The sequence below is a fragment of the Schistocerca gregaria genome, chromosome 2, assembly GCF_023897955.1.
Source record: "Schistocerca gregaria isolate iqSchGreg1 chromosome 2, iqSchGreg1.2, whole genome shotgun sequence".
Taxonomy (NCBI): domain Eukaryota; kingdom Metazoa; phylum Arthropoda; class Insecta; order Orthoptera; family Acrididae; genus Schistocerca; species Schistocerca gregaria.
In genome coordinates, this window is record NC_064921.1 from 146,634,763 (window position 1) to 146,654,075 (window position 19,313).

Here is a 19,313-nt window from a genome sequence, read left to right on the forward strand (position 1 = left end):
CCTAAACAGCCTACTTACAAATGTCTGCGTCGGTTTCCACACTCGCTGACCACAGACGTTATTTGCGAAACTGACATACATAATATTATACAAACATAAAAATGCACAATGATTATTTCTTTTATACAGAATCCTCATAATCGATAACTGTTCATACAGAAATGAAATATAAAAACACAGATAAATGTTTTTTGCATATATTCCACAGATCTTACAAATTTCTTTCCAGGAGACGTCACAATTTTAATTGCGGGTGCAGTGTGTAGGTGAAGCAAATGTCGCTGGGGAGAGGAGTGTTGTAGAAAGTGCACCTTTTGTTACAAGTGTATACCTTATTGTGGGCAGTTAACTTCCGTTTCTGAGAATGAATTGTAGGTAGCACTCGGGATGCACTCATAAATCGTTTAATCATTCTATAAAAAAAGACGCTCGTTAGAAAGAAGCAGTACTAATTGTCTCATTGACTCGTTTGTTCGTAGTTCAATAAAACATCTAAAAAACAATCTATTTATCTTTAGTTGCTTTAAACTTTAAAATGTCCATTGAGCATTCTGTTTCATTCCAAAGTTTAGTTAGGTGGGAGGAATGGCTATTATCTGAACATACTCAGAGGTAATTATTGTGTCTGCCCACTCGTTTTCTCGGATCGCTAGACAACAATTCAAGCAAACGTATTAATGGAGTTTATTACAGTAAGTTAAATTGATAATACTTAATTTTGCGTAGTCACTAAGGTGTGTCGCAAGCAAATGGCGACATGCAAATAGTCAATGGCCTTTGGTATATACAATTTCAAAATATGTTCAATTCCTAAGGGACCAAACTGCTTAGGTCATCGGTCCCTAGACTTACACACTACTTAAACTAACTTATGCTAATACCAACACACACACCCATACCTGAGGGATGACTCGAACCTCCGGCAGGAGTGTATACAATTTCAATGCAAGCAAAATAACACAGTTCGTAAGTCATTGTTGTAGCGCTTGTATGGCGGATCGTCTTCCATTCCCTAAGACTGACTGTAATTGTGGGACATTGCGAGGAACAGGCAAATCTCGTATGGCTGTCAAATGCGACTGAAGAGGCTATACACCTTGACTTTTTATGACACGACTAAGATACTGAACCTCAGGTTTAAAAAATCACACCTGTCCAGTGAACACTTTGGTCCTGCGTCAGATAACACACGAAACAAAGCACGCAAATTTTCAATTTGATGTTCAGGTGTACGACCTGTACGACAGTATCGTCCAAATAGTTTGGACTGTTTGGCACTTGAGCAGACGCTGTTCCAAATACCGTTGGAAAATGGCGGGTGCGGAAACACTGACAAAAGGCAATCGCAAATACTTAAACAAGCCCAAATGAGTATTCACTACACACAGTTTTTGGCACTCTTCATGGAGCGGTATTTGAAGATACGTGTTGCGCAAATCAGTTTTTGAAAAGTAGCCACCAGCGCCTAATCTATCCATGAGATCCTCTGGGCGTGGCAAGGGTAAGTATCAATCACAGTTTGTGGGTTGACTGTAGACTTGAAGTCAACACAGAGGTGAATGCGAGCTAAAGGTTTGGGGAGCAAAACCAGTGGACTTGCCCACTGACTAGCTTGTATGGGGGCAATAGCTTCGCTATATTGCAATTCTTTAAGTTCAGCAACGACTGTGTCCCGTAATGGAATGGAAACAGTTACAGTCGGGCAAAATTTCGGATGAGGAGTGTCTTTCAGTGTAATATATGCAACAGAACTGTTAGCCTTGCTAAGCGTCCCACATTGACTAACAATACTGAATAATTGGTCGAACGTGAGCTGTGTAAGCCACTTCTTTCGTGGATGAATTACATTTCCTTAGGATACACTATTTGTTTAATGTAGTCATTCCACTTAAGGTCGGTGTGGATAATTACTACTAGACATTTTACCATGGTTACTGTTTCCAGTAATTTGTCATCAATAGTGTAGTTAAACAGTAGTTGATTTCTCTCCGTATGTATGTGCAATATGTTACATTTATAGACGTTCAGGGTCAACCGCTAGACCCTCACCATTAATCAATCCTCTGCAGGTCGTTGCGTAAATCGATACTGTCTTACCACGTTGCAACCTTCTTACAGATAACCTCATCACTTGCGAACAGCCTTAAAGAGCTTCTGATAGGTCATTTATATACACTGTAAACAGTGATGGTACTCTCATGTTCCTTGGCGTACCTACGAAATTGCCTATACTTCCGTCGATTTTTTTGCGTTAAGAACGACGTCTTCAGTTCTATCAGCAGGTATTGAATCCAGTCGTAGATGTGGTCCGATAGGCTGTCAGCTATTTGTTTTTTCATTAAATGGCAGTGGGAGACAGTGTCGCTTGCCTTCCTGAAGTCGAGGAACACAGAATCATCTTGAGCGCCAATGTATACAGCGCTGCACATCTTATGGAGAAACAGATAGAGCTCAGAATGAGATTTTCACTCTGCAGCGGAGTGTGCGCTGATATGATACTTCCTGGCAGATTAAAACTGTGTGCCCGACCGAGACTCGAACTCGAGACCTTTGCCTTTCGCGGGCAAGTGCTCTACCAACTGAGCTACCGAAGCACGACTCACGTCCGGTACTCACAGCTTTACTTCTGCCAGTACCTCGTCTCCTACCTTCCAAACTTTACAGAAGTTCTCCTGGAGCAGGAGGCACACAGTTTTAATCTGCCAGGAAGTTTCATATCAGCGCACTCTGCTGCAGAGTGAAAATCTCATTCTGGAAACATTCCCCAGGCTGTGGCTAAGCCATGTCTCCGCAGTATCCTTTCTTTCAGGAGTGCTAGTTCTGCAAGTGTCGCAGGAGAGCTTCTGTAAAGTTTGGAAGGTAGGAGACGAGATACTGGCAGAAGTAAGGCTGTGAGGACCGGGCATGAGTCGTGCTTCGGTAGCTCAGATGGTGCCGGCACGGTAGCTCAACGTGTTCGGTCAGAGGATTAGCTACTCTCTGTAACAAAAAAACTGAGTGAATCTATCAACAAAGAACCTAAACGGGTGTCATCGGACATCCGCCCCGAACAAATTCAACGAACAATATAGAAGAAAATGAGATTTAAAAAATGATGGTTGAGTACTTGCCCACGAAAGGCAAACGTCCCGAGTTCGAGTCTCGGTCGGGCACACTGTTTTAATATGCCAGGAAGTTTCAGAGAGAGCTCAGTTTAGCTAGATCTCTCGTTTGCGGAATTGATGTTGATATTTATACAGGAGATTTCGCTCTGCAAAAACGTCCTAATACTTGAGCATAAAACATGTTCCATAATTTTACTACAATCTGATGTCAACGATAATTATGTGCATCTGTCCTACGACCCTTGTTGTAAACGGGAATGACCTACTCTTTTTTCAAGTCGATAATTACCCCTCGTTGCCCTAACGACGTACGATAAGTTGCTGCTGGAAAGGCAGCCACTTCTATCGCATAATCTCTATAGAATCTTACAGTTATCTCATCTGGTCCTGATGACTTTGCACTACGAAATGATTGTAATTCTTTTTCTATTCCACTACCTGTTATCATAATATCTGCCAAAAGTTCGTGTGATGATTGAAAGTAGAGGTTGTGTTACGATCTTCCGCGGTGAAACTGATTCAGAAGACCGAATTAAGTGTCTCCGCCTTCTCTCTGTCATTATCCGTTTCGTTGTCATTATGGTGGCTGAGTGACTAAATAGATGACTGATTTTACTTAAGACGAAACCTTCTTAGGGTTTTTAATCAAATGGGTTGACTAAGTATTACTTTCAAACTTATTAAACGCTTCTATCATTGCTGTACTTACGCTCATTTTTGCTTCGTTCAGCTTTTGTTAGCTTGAATTTGACTCCTCTAGAACCTGTGATGAAGCTCGCTTTGGTTACGTAGCAGTTTTCTAACACGGCTATTAAACCACGGTTGATCTTTCCCATCCTGTAAGACCTTGCTCTGAACATACTTGTCAGAAGTACTCTGAACGATGCTTTTGAATTTTTTCCATTTGTACTCTACATCTCCCTCCCCAGCAATGAATATTTGATGTTGATTACTCAGATACTCTGCAATTTGTATCCTATCACTCTCGCTAATTAAAAATATTTCCTATCTTTCTTAACATTTCCTGTAATAACCGTAGTCATACATGCCACCACAGCCTTATAATCACTGATATCCTCCTCTATGTTAACTGATCCGAGAAATTGTCTTTTTTGTAGTTAGGGGGTGTAAGACCTTACCTATGCGCTTTGGTTCTCTAATGTTTGATTGCTTGATACGCTAGTCCATAGTCCAAAGGCTTCTTTCTCAGAGGAGTTTGGCTCTAACCACTCCCTTACATATTTAACTTCTCCGTCCCTCCGATTTCTCCTTCTTGTACCTCTAGTCTACGTGGAGATTTGGTGTTTGCAATTATAGTAATAATGAAATAGTGATAATATAAAAAAAACTAACGTACGTATATGGCAGGGCACAAGATTGATAATGAGAAGTGAGAAAGACACATGAATTTGCTTTGGCTTTGAGATAAAGGAAAGGCCCGGTGCCCATAGAGAACTTTGGTTAAAGGATAAATGTAAAGGACGATGCTTGTATCCAAACTCAACGGGAAACATGTTGTTGTAGGAAGTAGGTGATCAGTTATCTTTTTAAAGTGAATAAATGTGTCAGTTCTCTGATACTACGAAGGAGAAAATTTCTTTATAGGGTTCAAGCTGCAGATAATGGTCACTGATGGAGGGCGCGAGTAAAAGAAGACTTTACTGTGAGCGGAAGGTCTGTTTCGCTGTGCTGTCAGATGAGAGGGCTAACGTTCAAAACACATATAAGGTACTAAATACGTCAATCAGAGTTAAGCAAGGAAGTGTTTGTAAATTTCTGCACATGCCCTCAGGAAACCAGAATAGCGGTGCAAAAGGCTGCGGATTATGATCAAAGTGAACAGTATCACATGTGTAATATATTGTACATTTGTGTCCATCATGAGTTTGAAGCGCCGTAAGCTATCACAAGAAAGGTCTAGTACAATAACGATGCTGCTGTAGTCGAGATCTTCCGGCCTCTGTGGCCAAGCAGTTCTAGGCCCTTCAGTGCGGATCCGCGTGGCTGTACGGTCGCAGGTTCGAATCCTGCCTCGGGCATGTATGTGTGTGATGTCCTTAGGATAGATAGGTTTGAGTAGTTCTAAGTCTAGGGGACTGATGACATCAGATGTTAAGTCTCATAGTGCTTAGAGCCATTTGAACCATTTCGTAGTCGAGATCTGGAAACACAAATGTTTGCACAAATTCTATTTCACGTTGAAAGAAAATATTAAATGTTTTGTATTTCGTGGAGACATGATGGTGGATTCTTGCAAGTTGCGTGTTGAGCCCGATTTAGTTTACTGCCTAATATTGCTCACAGCCATAGAAAAAGAAATTTGCATCTCTCCCACTTAAAAATAAGGGGGGCAATGATTCCTGAAATGTTGGAATGACCACTCAGAGTCGCACGGGCGTCATAACTTATCCTCTGATAAGGACAGAAGGATATTTTCTTGTGCCTAGTTAAATTACGCTGAAGGGACATTTTTACTATAATGTCAAATGACATTCCTTCTCGAGAAGTGCCACATGACAGTTATTAAGATTATTTCATGTAAAATATTCGCGAGTTTACGTCAACTCCATTCAATGAACGTAAAAGAACTATTTCTTTTAATTTCATCTACACAAAAGGAAAGTATTGAAAAAATTTTTAACGGGTTTATGTTATACCAATCTTTGTTCTCCTATAATTGTTGTGTCTGAGAAATATGCGTCACTAGATTTTCTTTTTCTTGTTCTGGCGTCGACACGCTATGGATGTTAGTTGTAGAAGACCCATATTTTCGTTAATAGTAACTGGAATGCTGCATTTTCAACCTGTTTTGTGACCGAAAACGAAATACGGATCTACTATTACAACCGTGAGACTAATCAGCAGTATAAAAAAGAATTAAAAATCGTCAATCTGTTAGTGCACCAGAAAAGTGGTGGTGGTGGTTAGTGTTTAACGTCCCGTCATTAGAGACGGAGCGCAAGCCCGGGTTAGGGAAGGATTGGGAAGGAAATCGGCCGTGGCCTTTCAAAGGAAGCATCCCGGCATTTGCCTGAAGCGATTTAGGGAAATCACGGAAAACCTAAATCAGGATGGCCGGAGACGGGATTGAACCGTCGTCCTCCCGAAAGCGAGTCCAATGTGCTAACCACTGCGCCACCTCGCTCGGTGCGCACCAAGAAAATCGGTGGAAAAATGGATTACAACCTCTGAGTTTTCCTTACGAGGTGTTATCATTATTTACTGTTTGAAAAAGGGTGAAGAAATGACAGATTCTTTAGGTGAGGTTATTAGATCATCTGCAAAGTGGAAAACAGGAATCACTGATCGCATGTCTTATTCTGCTCTTCAACCGCAGAATGCACCAACCCATTCATGAGTCACTGCTATGGCGAAAGTGCATGGGATTTTACCACAGCTGTGGCAATGGCTATATGTTTTTAATTAGTTTTCAAAAAAAATGTTCAAATGTGTGTGAAATCTTATGGGACTTAACTGCTAAGGTCATCAGTCCCTAAGCTTACACACTACGTAACCTAAATTAGCCTAAGGACAAACACACACCCATGCCCGAGGGAGGACTCAAACCTCCGCCGGGATCGGCCGTACATAAGGAATTATCATAACCCTCTTACAGGAAATAAATTTTCATCCATTGCAGAGATTTTCCGAGCTGTAAACCGGTATTATGCAGAGTTGTAAACAAGTTTCATTCTTGAGCGAATGCAACAGTACTAATCTCACTGGCATGATTTCTACCACTTTCTTGCTGTCATTTGGACTAATTTAGAGTCTATTTCTTTCCTGGTTGTTATGGAAATGAGCTGATGACCTCGACGTGCAGTTTTATAGGACCTTGGCCTTTAACGAGGAGAGTGCCTATATCGACGGCATTGAAAACATGTCTATCTTAGAGCGATTTTTTGTTTAGGGCGTAGACAGTTCCTCGAATCACAACGAGGAAGTACAGATACCATTTGGCCTAGAGTGGCGCTGCTCATTTGGTGATAACTGGATCTTGAAAAGATGGCGTCATTATTCTCTCCACTGCGTAACCATTACTTCTAACTGTGTCTGCGGGACTAGAAATGGCTCTGCATTTTAAACTAGCTCACCGCCGCTGCTTCGCCCACGTAGAGTGTGTGTCCTGTAGAGACCTTTCTGTTTTATTTAACTGGATTTTTATGTTGTTCATAAACTGCAACACCTTCTAAGCTTTTCACGCTAATTAAGGTTATGTAAGTATGGTCTTTTCCGAATGTACCTCTGACCAGATAGCGAATCTGGTAGCTGGAAGTTCGGAGTTATTTTTAAACATCCCTTTTGCGTTCTTCTGGAGGGATTTCCACAGAAAATTCCATCACCTAACAAATACATCTTTATAACTAACCGAGAAATGGAATACCAATTTTCATAAATTTAGCATTAAAATTTCTTAATGTAATGAAATATTAGCTATAAATTTTTATCACCTTTTGCACTCCCTTAAAGGTTGAATTTCCAGAAAAACTGAAATACTTTTTTTTTCATTTCCAACCCAAAAGTCAAATACCAATAGTCAAACATGTAGCCTTAAAAATTCTTCCGTACTTATTAATTTTCACCCATTATTTTACCCACTGAGTAACAATTTCCAAAAATGCAGAAACAAGTATTTTTGATTTTCTCACTGACAAACCAAATACCGGTTTTCGTAACTCTAGCTTGAAAATTCCCTTAATAGCGACATAAGTTAAAAAATCCTTTCATCCCCTATTTAACACCGATCGAGGTGGCGCAGTGGTTAGTACACTGGACTCGCATTCTGGAGGACGACGGTTCAATCCCGTCTCCGGCCATCCTGATTTAGGTTTTCCGTGATTTCCCTAAATCGTTTCAGGCAAATGCAAGGATGGTTCCTTTGAAAAGGGCACGGCCAATTTCCTTCCCAATCCTTCCCTAACCCGAGCTTGCGCTGCGTCTCTAATGACCTCGTTGTCGACTTGACGTTAAACACTAACCACCACCACCACCCCTATTTAACCCCTTTATTTCGGACAGTCCCTTCTTAAACGATACCTACGGTATAAGAGACACACCTTCTCCAAACTTCAAGTTTCTACTTTTAGCTGTTTGGGTGGGCGATGATGGGTCAGCCAGTCAGCCAGCCAGTGCATTCCCTTTTTTGTGTACAGAAATTATTCGTTTATTTCCTCACATCAGTGCCCGAATGATATCCAGAAGCTGTTACATTGTACTGAGCGCTGTGGTAGTCGTAAAAGTTGTCTGTAAGTTGTTGACTGTGTGCTGGGACTGCTTGTAACTAAACTTCTCGCTAACAATCTGAGAACTGTCTGGTTTCTAAATTCTGATCACAGGTTCAGATCTGCAATCGGCGTAGCTACCCTACATTTTAACAAGAAGTTATCTATGCAAATTACTTTTTATGAATACGACTTTGATCAATCTGAATTGCGGCTGACAGTATGAAGACTAGATTGCATAAAAATGATTCACAAGACTACTCAGAATAACTAACGGTTACGCAATTTAAATGTGCCCTTTTACATAAACGAATATGTTGAATTTAAATGAAATTTCACTAACTGAAGATTGTTACCAATATTCTGTGAAAAACGTTTATCTCGGGCCTACAACACGTTCATACCTTGCAACGGATAACTTGACTCTACTCTGGCTACACGGAGAGAGTGATCAGTTGAGACAAATATCTGCATGGTACTTTGCCTTTATATTCTTATTTCTTTTACATCGCTATTTTATATTTTCAAAATTATTAATTACTACCTATGCAAAAATGCACGGCGTGGGCACACAAAATTTCATAAAATATTGTACAACATTTATACATGACGAAATGAACTACTCTAAAATTATATTCATTCATTTTAATGAGACAAAAGAAAACTCGAACTAATACGAACGATCTGTATCTTTCTACCCCCTCCCCTCCTCCCCAATTGTCATATGTCATAATTTCTATTACAAAAATCTGTTTTCTTGGATTCCGAATGAAATACTATTTAACCAACCTAAATGGGGAATGTTAATTATAATAGTAAACACATGACTGATATGATATTGCAGTGCCTGTGTTATCCAATTCACGATGCACTGCGGCGACCACAGCCATTATGAAACACATCAGATGAATTCGCAATTGCGTATAATGGCTACCATCGGCTGGTGAATGGAATGACGACAGGGAAAATTCGTGCCGGACCGGGACTCGAACCCGGATTTCCGTCTTATCCCGAGCGATTGTCTTACCATTTGGACATCCGTGCACGACACAAATGTTGCACGGATATCCAAATGGTAAGACAATCGCTCGGGAAAAGCGGGAAATTCATGTTCAGGTCCTGGACCGGCACAAATTTTCATTGTCGTCATGCCATTCACCAGCCGATGGTAGCCATTATACGCACTTGCGAATTCATCTGACTTGACTGACAGTTGTCCCTGATTACAACAAGTAAATGTTATTGGACACAAGGATTCTTTGCGTTGCAGTGATTACTGAAGTCGCGCATGCATCTAACAAACTCAAAATAAGTTACCCATGTCTCAATTGTCGTGTCTTCATAGAGTCATCTTAAAGATAATCCTTCATCCTAAGGCTACACGTCAAAGAACATTTTAAATAGAAATTGTTGTATTTGCTGAAGAGCCAACACTGTTTTATTGAGGGAGGCCGTAAATGCACACGTTTTAACTCACGCAGGCTAGTGTGAGGAGGGAAGAAGTATACTGACGTGAGGTCTGGAACATGACAAGGAATTAAAATTCAGAAAGCGGCCTTAATTAGTTTGATACTTAACTTTAATCCATTAATGATGAACGTCGCTCTTGACGGTACATGATTCACAATATTATCTGTTCAGAATACATTCTTATAGTAACTGAATAAGGCGCCTTGCTAGGTCGTAGCAAGTGACGTAGCTGAAGGCTATGCTAAACTGTCGCCTCTGAAATTGAAAGCGTCTGTAGACAGTGAACCATCGCTAGGAAAGTCGGCTGTACAGCTGGGGCGAGTGCTAGGGAGTCTCTCTAGACCTGCCGTGTGGTGGCGCTCGGTGTGCAATCACTGATAGTGGCGACACGCGGGTCCGACGTATACTAACGGACCGCGGCCGACTTAAAGGCAAGTGTGGTGTCTGGCGGTGACACCACAGAAATCTGTGCGGCACCTCCGCTATCCAAGCTGTTTATTACGCCGTGATACAACACCCTCTTTCCACAACTCAACAACTACTACAAGACGACTGCAACTCGACTCCTAGTTACTTCCCCGCCGACGCCCTACTCAATACGAAAACCTCTGAAAACCAGAGACTGTGTATCGCTCATGTTTTCAGCGTGGTGAGATGTTTACACTGGCAACGTTCCGAATAAACTGATAACCATCACTGACTTTGCTTCAAATAGCTCTAAGCACTATGGAACCTAACATCTGAGTTCAACAGTCCCCTTTTAGAATTTCCTAAACCTAACTAACCTAAGGACATCACACACATCCATATCCGAGGCAGGATTCGAACCTAAGACCGTAGCAGGCTCGCGGCTAGGGACTGAAGTGCCTAGAACAACTCGGCCACAGCGGACGGCATCACTGACTTTATCTTCTAAGATGCATCAAGTTATAACACAAATTGAGATTTAGTATCGGTTCATTTAATGTACAAACTTTTCACTTCGTTAATATTTGCGGTCGGGTTGCGGAATTCGGCTACTGTACAGTAAGCGCGAAAACAAAGACTTCACAGTGAAACTTTTGCATCTACTATCTAACTCACAACTAAGTTGCAGAGTATCGCAGTCACTCGTCATGGGACTTACTAAAAGGGGAAATGAACATCCTTCATACGACGCGATCACAGTACAGGCACTTTTATTCTTCCAAGATGACCGATTTCAATAATATTACGCTGCCATCATCTGATCTAAGGGGATATAAAGATAATAAGTGGGCCAAGGGAGACTCCAATTTATGTGATGGACATATAAAAATATGCAGTATTCCACATACCTTCTGGCACTAGCTATAAAATTTCCATGTTACATCTACATCTACATCCATACTCCGCAAGCTACCTGACGGTGTGTGGCGGAGGGTACCCTGAGTACCTCTATCGGTTCTCCCTTCTATTCCAGTCTCGTATTGTACGTGGAAAGAAGGATTGTTGGTATGCTTCTGTGTGGGCTCTAATCTCTCTGACTTTATTCTCATGGTCTCTTCTCGAGATATACGTAGGAGGGAGCAATATACTGCTTGACTCATGAAGTCAAAGCATAAAAGACACTCTTCACATACATATACCTTGATAAATAAGTCCAGTAAATAAAATACGCGCATTTGGTACGTACACAAATCATAAAAGGAACACACAGTTAAAACTCTCACATCGTCCAAGCGAACTGGAGGCGAACATAATTCTCACCAGCTTGCCGCACTGCTCCACGCTGCCGGCGTAGAGTTGACATTGAGGCGGCAGACCCGCTACGAAGTTACCTATCTAGCCGCTGCAGGGCGTGTGTAGTACATGCTAAACGATCATATGCGGTGGTTGTCAGCAATGCATTTCACCAATTGTGTGCATTTTATCGACTGGACTTTCATGAAGTCATGTATAAGTGAAGAGTGCCTTTCATGCTTTGACTTCATGTGATGAAACATGGAAATTTTATAGCACGTGCCAGAGGGCACATGGAACATTGTTCATTTTTGTATGTCCATCGTATAAATTGTGGTCTCCCTCCACCCGCCTTATTGTTTTTGTTTCCCAGTAGCTCAAGTGATGGCAGCTTAAGGCTATCGAAACCGCTCATCTTGGAGCAATAAAAGTGCCTACATTGCGATCACAGCGTATGAAGTGTCCATTTTCAACCATACCGATCACCCCACGGCACAGCATGTGTACCTTACATTATAAAAAGGAATAATCGTTACAACACTGCGCAGCATATGATGGTTGACCATCGACATAAAGAAGTGTAATGTATTGCATATAAATAGCTCTACAGACCCATTACTTTATGATTGCACGATTGCTGAACAAGCATTAGAACCAGTCACGTCCATTAAATATCTCGTAATATCCGTGTGGAGCTATTTAAAGATCAACAATTATATAAACCTGAGTGTAACTCCGCCAAAGCCGGTCCCAAACCCAGTTGAAAAAGGAGGAGGGAGAGGAGTAACACCTCGTTAAAAAACCTTGGTTCACCTGGCCTGGGTGATAGTACCTCGTGAGGGTCCCTTGCCAAGGAAACGGTAAAGACCTCAACGGCAGTGAAGGCGGCGATGAAGATCATCAGAACGGCGGAACTGGTGGAAGAGGCAGGCTTTTGTATAAAAGCACCAGACTATGGCGTCTCATCCCACAGTGGGCAGCTACAAAAGGCGTCTGTCCATGTGTTAGTGGCGGCCTCACTTACAATTCTAAGCTAAATGCTTGAATTTTTATCATCTAAAGGTTCAACTACCTTTCCCCAAACCAAACTTTAACCTAAGACATGACGGTAAATTTCAGAAGTAACCAATCTTCCATCGCTATTCATGGCGGTGCAACTAAGCCTTTGGATTCTGGAGAGCCTAGAACATCATGTAATGAAGAGTCGGAGCTTCCTAGTACTTCTTCAAAGATAAGACCCAAGAAAAAACATCCACTCGGGACTCCGAACATCAACGCACTTATCAAAGTTGGAAAACTAAAACACCTAACAGACACTCTCAATCAACGCAACATACTTATATTAGCTCTTCAGGAAACAAGATATCTGGATGAAAATGCATTTGAGTAAGGTGGATACAGGACCTACAAAGGAAAACCAGCCACTAAAAATTCCAATAATACTACTATATTAGGGACCGCATTAATGGTCAAACAGCAACTTGCGGAATCAATAACTAATTTTAGCTCGCCACCAGAAAGAATTTCATTTCTGACGTTCAAGTCAGGCAATAAACGTTACACTATTATAAATGCATATGCACCTATTGACCAACATAACAGAAAAAAGTGGAAGTTTTTAGGGAATGCTAGAACACAAAACATCCATATTACCAAAAGAACATATAAAAATTTTAATGGGAGACTTTAATGCACAAGTTGGCAAAGAATTAAAATGTAAATCAGTAGTTGGAGATTATCCAGCACATGCAAGAACCAACAGAAATGGGGAAAGACTCATAGATTTTTGTAAACAGTTTAATCTAAAACTAATGTCGATATGTTTCAGGAAACTTCAAGAAAGAAAAAACCGTACATATCACTTAATCCAAATCAAGGTGAATATCAGTTGACCATGTGGCAATACCGACTCGCACCTACAAGGAAATCTTCGATGTCAGAGTGAGGAAGGGCCTAAACATAGACTCAGACCATTATCTGACAGAAATAAAGACCATGTTCCAGCCAAACAAACCTAAACCAAAACCAAGAAGATTTCCAAGAGTAAACAATAAATTTCTCATGCAAAATCAGAACAAATTCTGCCATATACTAAGCACAAGAAAAATGAATTATTGGGAAGTTAAAGAAATGGGACACCCACGAAGAATACCAAAATACAGATGGTGGAACGAGCAGTGTGATGAAGCAATTGACAATTCGATTAAAGGCATGGAAAAAATGGAACAGTAATAAGAAACACGATTATTGGGAAAAGTTTAAAGAAGAAAGGAAAAAGACAGCAAAAATCATGACATCAGTGAAAAGAAAATATGACAAAGACAGATTAGAAGAAATTGATTCACACTTTAAAAGGAACAACACTAGAGACTTCTATAAGACTTTCAGAGACGTTTTAACAGGATTGCAGTCACCAAGTTTACATTTCAAACATACAAATGGAAAAATTGTTTTAAGCAATAAAGAGAACTGCCAAATGTTATCTGAATACTTTGAAAATCTATTAAATTGTGAGGATCCTAGTGCCAGGTTACAATTTCAAAAACCACAACATGAAAATCCACCATCGGAACCACCTACAGTAGAAGAAATAGAAAAGGTAGCAAATCACCAGGTGAGGACCGGATAGTAGCAGAAATGTGGAAACTACGGGGCTTATCCGCATGGCAGGAAATTCACAAAGTAATTAAAGACATTTGGACAAACCATAAGAAAGGAGATAAAACAGACAGCAACAGCTACAGGGGCATATCCTTGTTACCAGTGAGATACAAAATACTTTCTAAAGCACTTTTAAATAGAATAGAGGAACAAGCAGGACCTAATATAGGAGATTATCAAGCAGAATTTAGATAAAGTAGATCACGTGCACAACAGATTCTTAACTATTTTGAGAGTGAGAGCTATATAAAATAAAAGTACAGTAGTTACTTTCGTACACTTCAAGAAGGCCTACGACTTAGTTGACAGACGAACACTATTCCAGATACTTTATGAATCAGGGATAGATGAAAACACCAGAACACTTGTTGAACAAACGCTCACATTTACAACATCAAGAATTAAGTTTCAAGGCGAAATTTCTGAACCATTCAAAATCAAAACAGGAGTTCCACAAGGAGACGGACTGCCCCCATTTCTATTTAACTTGGTTTTAGTAAAAACATGCAAAATCACATTAAAAAACTGAGGCACAAAGGGTATAAGCATGGGCCAAGGAAAGAACAAATTTGAAGTGAAATGTTTAGCCTTCGCAGATGATATGACATTGATAAATGAAAACCGAACAGATGCAACACTTATGGTTGATTTGTTACACGAGACTGGGCTAAAAATAACCTATGAAAAAAACCAGTATATAGAACACAAACTTAATATAGAAAAGTTTATGAAAACAAAGTAGGGAAAAATTAAAAGAGTTGATAGGTTCAAATACCTAAGGGAGTGTATCCAAGCCAATCGACTGGATAACACAACAAATAAAGAAAGAACAAAAATGTTAGAATTTGCATATAAATTAACACAAAACTACTACAATAAGAAATCAATATCCATACAAGCGAAGATTAAACATTATAGTTCAGTTATTAGGACACAAGCAACGTATGGATCAGAGTGCCTAACATTGAACAGAAAGATGAATTAAGAGAACTAGAAAAAAGAGGGAGAAAAATACTAATAAAAATTCTAGGTCCTGAGAAAAACAAGGAAAATAGGTGGATTAAAAGGAGAAACGAAGACCTATACAAAAATACAGAAAAGATCACAGATACAATGAGGAAGAGACGGCTAAAATTTTATGGTCATTTAAAAAGAATGGAAGAAACACGGGTTACAAAGAAAATTTTTAATTACATTAGTAAGCTGAAAAAAATGTAGGATGGATAGAAACAGTAAAGAAAGATGGCAACAAAATAGGTGTTACAGAAGAAATAATACGTGACAGGAATCACTTAAGGCTACTTATAGAAAACGCAAACTATGAAGAAGATGAGCCTAAACCTCGCGCCAAGAGAGTGTGGACAGATGAGTAGAGACGAGCAGTTGGCAAGAAAATGAGGAAGTACTGGGAAGAACCGAAGAAAAAGAAACACCATAAGTCTTAAGTTGTATGTGGTCCATAGCTGGCCAAATTCATAAATTAAAAAAATCCTGATAGTACGAAAAGTAGATGGCAGACTAACACCTATTTTAAGAATAAGTTTAATACATTTCCTTATTCCAATTTGAAATGATGGCATTTGCTTTACAGTATCTTTCTGATACTACAAAAATTACTCCAAACATTTGACGTTTTTTTTCCAGATGAGAAATAACTCTCCAAAGGTGCTGCATGGTCAGGTACCTTGGAGTAATAGTTTATTATACTCATGTTCAAAAACGTCCCCCCCCCTCGAGAAAATTTTATCAATAGTTTATTTAATAGTCTATATACTACATTATTACACACCAATAATCATTAAGTGAAATCATATTAAGAAATACTACTGAAGCTAAAAACTGTTTGAAACAGAAGTGAGCCATGCACAGAGTTCGGTAATTGAACACATTCTTTGCTGTCTAGAGGGCCTTTGCTATTCTCTCTGCATTATGGTGCTGAGAGCGCCATCTGCTGCTACATTTTTTGACTTTTCATTCCTATTTTGTTCTAAAAGCAAATGCTGGAGCCACAGAATCTGCTGCTGTCTTTCCTTTCTTGGAGCTCCTCCTGACATCGTGTTAGGCATTAGATCGTTTCATTCTTTATTGTATATTTTATGAATATTATAAACTTACTGAGGTGCAACTGCTAATTAATTATGCTCTTAAGCATTTCCTTGTCCTAACCTGTTTCATAAGTATTTTTGAAGCAAAAATTGTCTGACCTACCTTGGACTCACCATTGACTGTCACCTCACCTGGACCCGTCATCTCCACTCTATCCAATCCAAAGCTCACAACCGCCTCCTTCTCATTAAACACCTATCAAGCCGGACATGGGGTTTAACCACTCTACCATCCTCCACACCCACAAATCCTTAATCCATCAAATCCTCTATTATGCCAGTCCCACCTGCATATCTGCCCCCCCCCCCATATTCTATAAGTCCCTCCAGATCCTCGAGAGCCATGCACTCCGCCTCGCCTTCCATAAACGCCTCCCATCCCTCATGTGGATCATCTATGACCTGATTCCTTTCCCCCATCTGCTCCTTTCCCTCGAACATGTCCATGTCCTCTACACCTCCCACTGACTTGATCCACCTCATCCTCTATGTCCTCTCCAACCCTCACCCATTGCTGTGCCCTTACCATTCATTCCCCCCCTACCCTCCACCTCTACACCCTTCATCTCCTTTCCTGAGGTGGCTCCCATCAAGTATCCCTACCAGATGATGCTCTCTCTCTCTCCATTTATCCCTCCTATGAACTACGATCCTCACCTCCCCCTCCCTCCCTCTGTCCTTTTCCTGGGCTCCCTCTCCCCCACTTTCCATTCTGTTTTTTCTCCACCTACCCACTCTTTGACTCTCACCCCCAAAGTCCTTTTCCTTCCCCCTCCACTGTCTTCCCCCCTCCTTTCTCGCATCCGCCCTGCTCCCCCCTATTTCTGTGCCCTCTTCCTCCATCGGCTCCTCCCCTTCCCCCCCCCCCCATCTGGGTCCTCCCCCCCCCCCCCCATACCCATAAGCCTTCGTACTCTATAGTGCAGTGTTTTCCATGAGTGTTCAGTGCTGTGCATCCCCATCTTAAAGTGTTGCCAACAAAAACCAGACTGTCGCCATGTTTTTTTAATTGTGCCTGTCTATTTCCTAAGCGTTTTTAATCAGCATCACTAAGCTCTATGTTTTTTTATGTTTTCTTCTCAATTTTTCCCCATGTACCAGTTTTAACCAGTCACCGTTTTATAACCTCTTTTATTGCTATACCTACTCATTATGGTTTTTATCTGTAGGCTGCAGAGTGGCGTGTTACGCTGCTGCCAGCCCGGTTCCGTCGGAGTCCCTCGGAGGGGGGCGGGAGGGGGGGGGACCGAAATACAATAAAGACAAAAAAAATTGTTAGAGAGTGCGTATCAAGTCGAACGTCTTAATACGGTGATTCAATTGTAGCAGCTTCAATTGCATATCACAAGATTAGTGCTAGATCCTGCCTTCACTTACATTTTTCCTGCGAAGTCTGACATTATTTTGAAAAGTTATTTTTGTATAATTTCAATATGCCATTGAAATGTTTAATTGTCTTCCCACGACCATGTATCAGCTTGTTAATGACGGACAGATTAACACTATTTACGCTGATTTTCCGGCCCACACAACAGTTAATTGTAATCTGCCGTTTCTCAGTCAATTTACTTTACCTCATACCAGTAACATGCAAAATTTACAACAGGAGGGGTATATTACGAATGTTATACCATTTCTCCTGCAAAATAGTGGTAACTCCATGCAACGCTCATGAAGGTGGATAGCGATCATATACCCTTTTCTCCAATAACATTGAGACCTGGCGACTGTTGCGTTGGTTAGGGGAGGTCCGACAATTCCTCTTCGACCTCACAAAACCATCTTAGACGTTGTGAGCTGTGTGAACAGAGTCCCTGTCATCTTGGAACACAGTGTTACCATTGGGGAACAAATATCGTTCTCTGAGATGGATCTGATCAACCAAAATCGTCACATAATGATTGACAGTAATGCGACCTTGTGGAGTAACTATTGCCCAACCACGATATGGCTGCCCAAATTATCACCGAAATACTTCTATGTTCCATTCTTGCCATGTACACTGCGCCAGAAGTGGTAGATCGTGTGAAAGAAGACGCGTGGACCAAATGACTTTCTTTCATTGCTCCATAGTTCAGTTTTTATTTCTTCGGCACCACGTTTTCCTATTACTGGCATTTGCGTCACTGTGAACGGTTGTGGCATTCCAGCTCCTAGTTCATGGAGCTTTCAACAATGTTGACTGGAACACTTTCTTTGAAATCCTGAAGGTGGCAGAGATCAAATGCTGGGAGCGAAAGGCTGTTTACAATTTGTACAGAAAGCAGATGACAATTAAAAGAGTTGAGAGGCATGAAAGGGAAGCAGTGGCTGGGAAGGGAGTCATACAGAGTTATAGCCTATCTCCCATGTTATTCAATTTCTATATTGAGCAAGCAGTAAAGGAAACAAAAGAAAAATTTGGAGTAGGAATTAAAATGCATGGAGAGGAAATTAAAACTTTGAGGTTTGCCGATGACATTGTAGTTCTGTGAGAGACAGCAAAGGACCTGGAAGGGCAGCTGAACGGAATGGCACTGTCTCGAAAGGAGGATGTAACATGAACATCAACAAAAGCAAAACGAGAATAATGGAATGTAGGCGAATTAAATCAGGTGACGCTGAGGGAATTAGATTAGGAAATGAGACACTTAAGGTAGTATATGAGTTTTGCTATTTGGGGAGCAAAATAAATGACGATGGTCGAAGTAGTGACGATGTAAAATGTTGACTGGCAATGGCAAGGAAAACGTTTCTGAAGAAGAGAAATTTGTTAACATCGAGTATAGATTTAAGTGTCAGGAAGTCTTTCTGAAAGTATTTGTATGGAGTGTAACCATGTATGGAAGTGAAACATGGACGATAAGTAGTTTAGACAAGAAGAGAATAGAAGCTTTCGAAATGTGGTGCTACAGAAGAATGCTGAAAATCAGATTGGTAGATCAATGGGTAGATCACGTAAATTGGGGAGAAGAGGACTTTGTGGCACAACTTGACTAGGGCATGTTCTGAGACATCAAGGGTTCACCAATTTAGTACTGGATGGAAGCGTGGAGGGCGAAAATCGTAGA